Source organism: Talpa occidentalis, unplaced genomic scaffold (genome assembly GCF_014898055.3).
Source record: "Talpa occidentalis isolate TD23 unplaced genomic scaffold, MPIMG_talOcc4v2.1 talOcc4.9, whole genome shotgun sequence".
Taxonomy (NCBI): Eukaryota; Metazoa; Chordata; class Mammalia; order Eulipotyphla; family Talpidae; genus Talpa; species Talpa occidentalis.
Window position 1 is genome coordinate 32,244,109 of NW_023605305.1, and position 11,172 is coordinate 32,255,280.

Here is an 11,172-nt window from a genome sequence, read left to right on the forward strand (position 1 = left end):
GCAGGAGAGAGAATCAAAAGGAATATATGTGCAAAGACCCAGGGAGGAAAAGCCTTGCAAGTTAGTATCACTTCCACAACAATCCAGTATTGTACAATCAGTGTTACTTCCTTTATTGTGAGAAGAGTGAGGCTCAGAGAGAAGTAGTACCAGCATTAATTGATTATCATACTGTGTACTAAGCACAGCACCAAGCATTTCACATACAGTAGTCTCCCCTGAGCCCAGACTTCAATTACTCCTCACCCAAAAATATTATGTAGAATAAGATATCTTCAGAGAGGGCCTCCCTGGCGGCCCAAGGGGTTAAGCCCAGCACTGTGAAGCTGTGCACAGCCTCTGCAGCACGAGTTTGATTGCCGGCCAGCCAGGATGCTGACCCACATGGCGCAGCAGACCTCTCCTGGCTCCCCCGCTGCTCCCCTCAGCAGTGTATTTCAGTCAGTCTGCCTGTTCTGTTCCCCACTCTGTCTCTGGTGAATCCTCTCACCCCCTGCACCTCTGGCCTGTACCCCAGTTCTTGTATGCATAAATAAATAAATCTTTAAAAATTTTTTAAATTATATTTTCAGAGAGAGAAAGAGAGCAGAGAAACCACATTCACATAACTTTTATTACAGTATATTGTTATAATGGTTCTATGTTATTTCTAGTTATTGACAGTATATGTCCATGATTGGGTAAACAGCCACATCAGCCTCACCACAGAGCTCAAGTGCTTAATCACTCTCAAATTTTGTGACATATCAAGAGGTCTTTTCTCTTGGGCATCCTTCTCAAGGGCATCCACACTTACATGTTTTTGTATTCTCAGTTTCTAGCAGTGTGAATGCTAAATGAAGAATAAATTTTAAAGTTTTTATTATATATGCAATCATGTTTATTTTTAGGATATAATTCTAACATCAGAGATTTGTCAGAGATTTGACATATAGAATACAAGTATCTTTGTTTGCAAATAAAGTAAGATGTCTGTTCTAATCTTTTGCTCCAGAAAGACAGATCACAAGGAGATAAAGTGAAAAGGACGAAACTGGTCCAGGCTTTGAATGTTAGAGGGAGTTTGGATTTGCCAAGCAAATCCAGCTGGGGTTTGTCAGTCTCAACACTACTGACATTTTGGACCAGATAAATTTTTATTGGGGAGGAGGGTGCTAAACTCTGCATTGTATGGTGTTTATTTAGCAGCATCCCTGGCTTTTACTCATTAGATGCCAACAGCATCTCCGAACAGTTGTTATAACTAAAAATGTCTCCAGACATTGCCAAACATACTCCTTGGAGTGTATGTGCAAAATTGGTCCCAGTTGAGAACCACTGCTCTGGGCACTAGTGTATTTTAAAAGGACTTTGACAGGATGAGCACTCAGAGTTCTCTCTTATTACCTCCACCATTGTTATGCTGGCAATGTGAGAAATTATATTATGTTTCAATTCTGATAAACTGGAATCATCTGTACCACTTTGGTAACATTCTCACAGAGTCTGTTCATTTATTGTGAAACAAATAGAATAAGTTGACCATGTACTTCTCAAGGGCATTGACATTTCTCTGTTTTTATATTCCTAGCAGAATGAATGCTAAGTGAAGAGTAACTTTTAAAGTTTTTATTATTATATACACAATCATATTTATTTTTAGGATTTAATTCTAACATCAGAGATTTGTCAGTCTGACATAGAATATAAGACAAGTATCTTTGCAAGTAAAGAAAGATGTCTGTTCTAATCTTTTGCTCCAAAAATTCTATAAATTGATAAAATGCTTAGACATCATTTATACATTTTTTCCAGATGGGAAAGGCCCATGTGATTTTTTGCAGCATCCACAAGCATTTCTTCAATTTGTAAGAATGTACAATCAATTGTTCACTATATAAAGCACTTTTGGGTGACTCAATTTAATTTAATTTGGCACTCATTGAGCTACCCCTATCATGCACAAGAAGAGGAATAAAGGCACAGTGCTAATCCTCTAGATGCGACTCATCAAAAAGGGATGTCCAATATATTGGGGCTAGCCAGACCTTGTTCTGTTCCTTACCAGTGATGTGATCTATAGCCCATCAGGACCATATTATTATATATTATGACTAGGTGCTTTTGCCTTCATTGGCCCCTTCCTTTATAAAAAAATTATTTGATGATATATTTAAGACTGCATTGGCATAAAGACAAGTATAATGCAGGCTGGGGTCATTATTTATTCATTATCACTATTATATTCATTAAAATACTTTTTGAGCCCTAAGCACTGTGCCTAGTGCTCCTACTGGATAAGTTGGCTCTGGGACCAATTACTGACCTCACCTAGTTCTCATTTCTTTCTCTTTATAATTCCAGTTTTGAGGTGCTTTTATAAGGATTATTTGAGATATGAAGAAGGTTCATGAGGACAGAAACCAAATCTGATTTGTTCTCTACTATGTATTGAGAGCAATTGGATGGTGTAAGCACTCAATAAAATGAATGTGAGATTATGCAAACAGTACCAGAATGCAGAATGTACTTCATAACTATCAGATTTCTTTCATCAGATATCTTGAGAACACTTCAGGACATACATAATATTCATCAGAAATCAAGAGTGTGTGGCACAGATGCTGACTGTAACAGGAATTCAGATCTGGAAGGACTGTGTGGTCGATCAATTCACATGCTTTATAATTTTTTATTTGTCATTGCATCCATCCCCTGGGTCCATTAATAGCATTTGAAAGAAAATCTATCGCTAGTATTATAAATAGGAAAGTGGAGTGTTAAAAGCATCAATTTTAGATTCCTGTATGGTGTATTTGTATGTACAAGGAATTGTACCAGTATTGCCATGTGTCTCTAAATTCCCTGCATATCTAATTACAAAGCTACAAAGTTCATAAATTATGAGCTAAGGCCCATTTTGGAAGTTGTGGTGTAGTCTTGGGAATTAGAAGGAAGTTAGATATTGTGTATGTTCCCACTTACGGGTTGAAACCCTGTGTTTCTGTGACAATTACTTTCTGTTTAAAGACAGTGTATCTGAGGTTCTTCAGGGCTAGTTGGTTATTTAAACACCAAACTAGATTTCAAAAGGAAAAAGAACCTTCAAACAATTATCCAATCCAGCCCAGGTCTCCCTCTCTAAAAATCCCCCTCTAAAAAAATCACTGGTTCCACTTGCCCCAAGGCATCCAGAAGGAAAGGTCATTTCCCAAAAGCACAGTACACAAAGGGCTTCAAGCTGTTGTGTCTCTACTTATCCTGTTCTCTTTGCCATATTCTTCCTCTCTTTGTTCTGGGAAACTCAAGCAAAAGTGCTTACTCCTAATAGCTGTTCTGCAAGTTACTTTCTCCTCAAGTATGAAAGCACAGGCTTCAAGTTGGTAAATTCCAATCAAATGCTATTTCCTTTAGGAAACACCTTCCCTAGAAAGAAGGGAAGAACTGGTGTTAGACGCCAGTTATGCAAAGCACTATGCTAGATCCTTTGCTTTATCATCTTATTTAATCCTTAGAGCAATTTTGAGTGGAAGGAATTCTCAGCCGCAGTTCCCAGGTTAAGCACCTGTGATCTAGAAGCACCTGTGATCTTGGCCAGAGTCCCCTTGTTAGTAAAAGGCAGGGGTGGAATTGGAATTCAATTTTGCCGGTTGTCTCTCTCCAGCAAATCAATTTTTCCATTATTGGAACTCTTTCAAAGTCCGTCCGTCAAACCACTAACCAACATAAGTCTCACTTTGTGGTAAATTATTTATATACCGTCACAATCTGTCTCCTTAACTAAACTCTTGAATCAGAGACCAAATCTTACTTCCCTTTGTGTCTTCAGTGCCTGTACAATAACTGGCATATGGTGGGTACTCAAAACGTCCTGATGGAATGAGATGAATGACAAAGCACTTTGCAATCACAAATCACTTAAAATATATTTTGTACTCAATTACAAATAAGCATTAAAAAAAATCTCTGCTCTTAAAAGCTAGCAGTATAAATGAGAAAACAAACTACATGCAGGTTAAAATGATGATGAAAAAGATAGTATCAGGAATAACATTATCTACAGATATAATGAAATAAATTAGCTGAGATCAAGGAGAATGAAGACAAGAGGAGAAAATTTTTAGACTTCGAGAGAGAACTGTCTTAAAGCTGCATTTAGAGGACTTTTTTGGTGGAAAAATTTTAATTCCTTGTCTTATTTTTCCTTCCCAAAAATGCAGTGAAGTGAATGATTTTGCCCATATTTCCCAGAAAGCAAACAAAATCTCTTTGTTTGAGAGGTTAAGTGTTTTGACCAAGGTCACACAGCTAGTCTACGTTCCTGTCTCTCAGAGCCCTCTTTTATTTTCTTCTTTTTCTTTCTTTCTTCTTCTTCTTCTTTTTTTTTTTTTTTGATGACAGTAAAATTAGTCTGTGCCAATATTTAAGGAGTACTAATAATTTATATATTACTCTTCACAGGCAACAAAAACATGTTAGCAGGGTAAATCTGGCTAAACGCTGTGCTGCAATAGAATGAGTGTACGTCTTGGTTTGAGATTGGAATGCAATTAACTTATTTAGGACATGATATCAGGAAACTTAGGTAGGAGTAGGGTAGTGGGACAGGAAAGTGAAGAAAGCCAAAAATGTGTATTATCAAGCTAGTTACCATGGTAGCCGACTGGAGCTCATTATGCTGGGGAACTCTGAGAGTATAGACACATTCAGGTTATCCCAATAAAGTGATGAGGAAGCTGGTGCATTATCCACTAACTTACCATCCATCATTAAGTTCAAGGCTGCTTCTGGTGACATTAAATCATTGACGTTCCCAGTTTGGACACAAGCCAAGTATGTTCTCTGGCCAGAAAGGAAAAAACAAATGCTTCAAGCAAAGAATTGTAGTTATTCCCCGCAACAATTACAGTTTCAGTATGTAGAACTAGATGCCAAGAAAAATAAGGAAAGAAACCAGTAGTGTCTGCTATATAATATAATCAGATATAAATCCTGCGTCTACTATTACATTCCACATTCAAAATAAAGCCATTAAATATTTATTGTTAAATTCATCATATACTAGGTCAGGGATCAGCAGACTATAGTGGTCTGAGGGCAAATCTGGTCCACTGTTTTTGTAAACATTTATTTTATTTATTGATTGATTTCATTTTTGTAAAAATTCATTTATGCTTTTGTCCTCCAATGGCATTTTGCCATTTCTTGTGCTAGGTACTTGGGATTTTGAAATGAATAAGAGGATTCTCTTATCCTTCAAGAGTTCATAATCAATGGAGGGTGCTAAGATCCAGAGGTATTTTCACACTGGGGATATAATATATATTGGGAATATAATATAACCCTCCACTACAAGGAGAGTGTAAAGAAGCTATTTGATTACCATTTGCTGAGGAGTATGGGTTAGGAGATTTAGCCCCTTAATCTCTATTAACTCCAACAGATTAAACCAAATAGATACAAAATATAAGTAAAAACTGTGTTTTCAGCAAACCAATTACCCCTAGTCCTTTAATCCAGATTGCCCTGTGCAGCCAAATGCTTCCACTGTTCCATGCTGTCCATATCAGACATGAGCTAAGTCTGTAGATACACATAAGAGTGAGTCCTCAAATGCCCACTGCCAAGAGGGGCCTTCAGGTGCTGTGATGCAATTAGAGTCCTAGACTCTCAGCTGGAAGTTTGTTCAGAGTAGAGGTGATGAGGGAGGAGAGAACGAGCTGGCTAGGGAGCTGGCCTGCAAGACGTGGCTACAAGTTGACTGGCAAGGGCCGGCTCTACGATAGCAGACTGAGGCTGGGTGCTTGAGAGAGCAGAAAGCTGACAGGCAAAGGCTGCAAGCCACAGAGCTAGCAGACAGAAGCTGGTAACCACAAGAGGCATATAGAGACCCATATCTCTGGGTGGCAAAGTGGGGGTAGTGGAAAAGTACCAGAGCTGGGAAAGCCCCCATGAGTGATTACAAAAGTAAACCTATCCCCAACAGGAAGGGGCTACTCCCTTGGATCCCCTCCTGTTGTCAGAAGTCTTTCTTGCAATAAACCTGAGCTGGCTAACCTTCAGTCCGGTGTATCAGTAATTATTCCTGAATCGCTAGAACGCAAGAACCCAGCCTATCAGCAACAGTGGGGCACAAAGAATGCGAGATCAGTTCCACCAGAGGGTGGGGGGATGTTTGTGAAATCTTTGAAGTCCAGGGTAGCTGGTATATGGGACTCTAGGGGGCATCAGAAGGGAAAGGCAGAAGTGCATTTTTTTTCTCTCTTTAGAACAACTTACAGAGCCTCCATCTCCTAAAATATATCTCGCCCTTTCCCAGCTCCCTTAGGGCTCAAATTCATAGCAGCATTGTCTCAAACTTGATATTTCACTTTCTTACACTCTACCTGGAAGAAAAGGCAGGGAAAGAGTTGGAAATTGTTTGTGGACAAAATAAGCTATGTCTTATTTTGCTTTTCCCAGTTTGATTTTCTGTTTCCCCAGCAAAGGACAGCCAAGTTTTTGTAGGTGTCTGTTTTCCCTTGAGGAGACAACATTTGTAAATGTTTTACCTGATGCGCAACAAATACCAATTAAGACACAGCACAACAATAACAGCAATAACAAAAAGAAGTTGGTGGGAAGTTTAGGAAGAGAAGTCACCAAAATAGTAACAACAGAATGCATCATAAAACAATTTGCACCAACAATCTTGTGGGAAAGTTAGAAATCGTTTTTGGTAGAAACTGAAAAAAAAAAAATCACATTTCTGTACATCTGTGTAAGGGAAGGAAACTTCACATTGAGAAACATAAGCCATCTTTGTTCTTCCTTAAAAAACCAAACAGAACTTGATTACTTAATCATTTAGTTACACAAGTTAGAAAGCTCAGTTCCACCAGATTCTATTTATTCTATTGTTTAGTGAGCAGTTTTGGGGTTTTTGTTTGTTTTTCAGGGCTGAAGGTGAGGTTTGTTTTCTACTGTAAAAGAAAAAACTCCTCAGGAATCTTAACAAAGAAAGAGTGTTTGGCACTCAGAAGACTAAGTAGGATACAAAATTACAAGTGTTTTTTTTTTTTTTAAAGATTCATTTATTTTTATACAAGAGCTGGGGTACAAGGCCAGAGGCGCAGGAGGGTGAGAGGATTCAACAGAGGCAGAGCAGGGAGCAGAACAGTCAGACAACAGAAATACACTGCTGAGGGGAGCAGCAGGCGCGATAGGAGAGGTCTGCCGTGCCATGTGGGATTCTTGCCAGCCGGCCAGGATCCAACCCGTACTGCAGAGGCTGTGGACAGCTTCACAGCATGGCGCTCAACCCGCTGTGCCACCGGGGAGGCCCAAAATTACAAGTGTTTTGAGGTGGCCTCCCTGGTAGCACAAGGGTTAAGTATCAGCGCTATCAAGCTATGGCCAGCAGGAGTTGGATCCCCAGCCAGGGAGGTAACCCACATATGGCACAATAGACCTCTCCTGTCTCACGCCAGTAGATCTACCTGTTCTGCTTCCCCCTCTGTTCTCTGTTCTCCCCTCCTCCTGACACCTCTGGCCTCTACCCTAGCAGTTGTATGCATAAATAAATAAAATAAATCAATCTTTAAAAAAGATGTCCTCAAAGAGAAGGAATGAGAAAAGTTGAAGCAAAATAGCAATTTTATCAGACATAGAAATTCTACAAATATTAAAATTGTGAGTTTTGAAATCTCATTTCCCAATGTTTCTCAAATATACAGTGCACTCTTCATCCTGCTGTCATTGACCAGTTTAAGACTCTTAGTTTGTCTTCTTGCCTCCATGACTTGTTCTCAGTTTTGCTCCCAGAATGACCTTTTATTTTTATTATTTTTCTAGAATCATCTTTTAAAAATCACTTCTTTCGCATAACATTTATTAATATTCTAAGCAGCAGAATGAGTTAATCCCAGTTCCAGTCCTTGATGAGTTTATAATGTTGAATGGTTAACATCAACTCTACCTTCTGATTCTGAGTTGAATCCTCATTTTCTGCTGCACTTCAGCTGACACGTCATTCCATGAGAAGCCAGTAACTGAGGAATGTAGGAATGAGAGACAATGTGTCTCCACCATGTTTAATTTTAGCTGATGATCTAAAGCATGTAGTTTGACACTTGGTGTAGAATATAGACAAAGTGCCTTGCAACTGGATGTGGTCTTAGGAGACCTTGCTCTTGGCTCTTCCTGCTGATCTGTATTTTGATATTTAAAGCTAAGTAGAACCTGCTAACTCTTGATATCCTAATAAAAGCTAAAACTGATTTAGAAGTTGATGCTGCAGCCTGTATCAGGCCCAATATGTGCAACATGTTGCTATTGCACACAATGCAAATATAGCTTGCAGCTGGGTGAAATGAATCTGAGAGTGAAAAGATCTCCATTCTAACTCTAGTTTTTCTGTTTACTAGCTGTATCATCTTTGGCAAGTCACTAATAGCTTTGTGTCCAAGTGTTCTCATCTCTAAAATGGGTGTAATTATACAAATCTTAAAAGGATTGTTGTGGGGATTAAAGGATAAATTTAGGTGATAGCACTTAGCCCAACTTTTGGAACTTGATAGGTCAGTTCAGTGGACCACATCATTTCAGATGACAATTAACATTATGTAGATCTTTTAACTCTGAATCATGATATTTCAAGATACCAACATTGTGTTTATCCCAAAAGATGTTAGCAACATGAAACTTTCTGTTGAATGGTGTTGCTTGAACATCAAGTTTCTATGAGAAGTGTGTAGTGTGTTTTGGGAAGGCCATGTAGCATAATGAAAAGACAGAAATGTATTTATATGTATTCAGATGTTCACCTATTAATACTATAAGGCCTGGGCAAGTTGGTTAATTTCTTTGAATCTCACTCAGTTTCCTTTTTTGTAAAACATGGAGATTAAGGTTATTATGATGATTAAATGTGATAATGCAGTTTGCACTCCTGGTACAGTCATAAGAAGTGGTGGAATTAAAGAAAAAAAAAATCCCAGAAGAAAGTGTCTTTGTGTTGCACTCAGTTGCATTTATGTTTCCCACCGCTGGTTAGCTCCTGAACAGGAATTATGTCTTTTAATCTTTAGTTTTCTGGAAGGTGCCAAACATGTGCTTTGTCCTCAACAAAGTGTGTTGAATTGCAGTGTGTACTCAGGAGGCTATCCCAGGAAAAAGAAAGGAAGTGGAAAACTGGAAAGTGACTTTCATTTACTGCCATCCCCTTTAGATATATACTCTTTACTCCTTAGATAGGGGTGATTACCTGTGTGATTACAGAAGAGGAATTTCAGTGTTACAAAGGCTTATCCAAAGTCCCATAGCCAGAATGACAGAAGTAGGATATCTTATCCTCATGTTTTTAATTTGAGGGTTAAGTTCTTCCAATGCCATTATGCTGACTCTTATGGGAAAATATTGAAAATAAGGATAAATAAAATACTCCTCATGTTTACTGAGATCAGTGGAATTCCTTAAAGAAGACCAATCTGCTGTTTGCAATCAATAGTGTGAAGAACTCAAATTTCCAGTAGGTTTGCTCGATGGTTGAGTTTAAGAAACATCTTATGTGATAGTCTTTCAATGTTAATGGCCTTTTCCTAAGACGTACCTCTGTTGCTTCACCAATTGTTTCTCCCAGATCTTGCTTTTCTATGACTTGCAATTGCATTTTCTTTGTACACTGATGATTTTCACTTTCCTCTGACTTGTGTGTGTGTGGCCCATCCTTCCCATTAGGCTAGAAACTCCGGGGGCTGGGATTGCATACATATACATCCATATATCAGTGTCTTTTGCTCTATACCATTTTAATACATGAAATTGTGGAATTTAATCCATAAACTCTTTGGAAGGGAAGGGAGAGCATTCTTTCAATAAATACTATGGAGCCCCACCCATATTTTAGGTACTTTTTGGATGGAGGGGAAATGGTTCTGAGCAAAACAAGCAAAATCTCTATTTTAATGAATATTATATTTGAATGGTAGACAAAACAGTAAATACATATCCTTCCCAGCATCTTCTATGATATCTTATATTGTGGGGGGTGCTAATTAAATGTTTATTTACTTAGGGGTCTTGAGAGAGAATTCAGTGGAAAAAGCATTGGATTAGAGGAAGAAATATAAAGTACTTATTACACTGCCTTGTCATTGTTTATATACTCTTGTATTAGGCTCTCTTATGTTTAGGGGAGGGATTGTACTCTCCTGTGTAATATTAGTGTCTACTACAGTGTCTGACACATAGGATGGGCTCAGTAATTCTGTGTTGAATGATATAATTGTTATTTAGTAACTGTGAACTTGGACAGTAACTGTGAACTTGGACAGTTTCTTGGGTTTTTAAGTTATTTATCTCAGGAGCTAAATAAGGTGTTATTCTCTGTCTTAAATGGTGGTATAAGGACTAATTGCCCTTTGCTGCCTCTAAAGCTTTTCCCTTCCTACCTCCTTCATAAACCTTTAAGTTTTTACTATTCCATTTTATCACCTACTATTCTGCTTTATTGTTGACATCTAAATACCCTCTGGGCATTAGCCCTCATTCAATGACTTTAGCTCCTTGTCTCTGTCCCTTTATATATATATATATATATATATATATATATATATATATACTTAATCATGTTTATTTTTTAGGCCATATATATATATATATATATATATAAATCTGTCATGATGTTGTATGACCTCAACCTGTACTTGCACAATATTTTACAACTCTTTTGCTTCTCTGTTCTTAACTTCTCTATCCTCCAAATATATCGCTCTACCTGACGTCAATTATACATGCCTGTGTCATATTTTAGTTTCTGACCTCTTGAAAACTGTTCACTTTCAGAACCTCAACTTCAGGAGTCCCATCTTTTGACCACCACTTCGTACCTTTCTAGGTCATGTACTTCCACTCCAACACTTCCTTGACCTTAAAAAAGAAGGGCAATTCATCATTTTCTCCCTTCCTTACCCAAACGAGGTATAATAACCTGTAATTATAATAACACCCTTGGGTATCTTGGTGAATTTAATTGTCTTTCTCTCCCTTCATTTGTCTTGGGGTAAAGCCAGCTCTCTATATACTTCAAGGTTATTTCTGAACAGTGTGACATTGTTGAAGAAAAGCTGATATCTCTCTTGACTGGTCTCACTGTAATTCCATGACTATAAATCTTAAATAGGCATGCAACATTGCCCAACAACTCACTCCACT

At 38.1% G+C, this 11,172-nt stretch overlaps 1 pseudogene; it reads right to left on the reverse strand.

The window, feature by feature from the left end:
• Nucleotides 1-4,764, reverse strand: part of LOC119236758 (calreticulin-like) — a 38,903-nt pseudogene extending 34,139 nt beyond the window's left edge.
• Between the last annotated feature and the right edge of the window lie 6,408 nt (nt 4,765-11,172).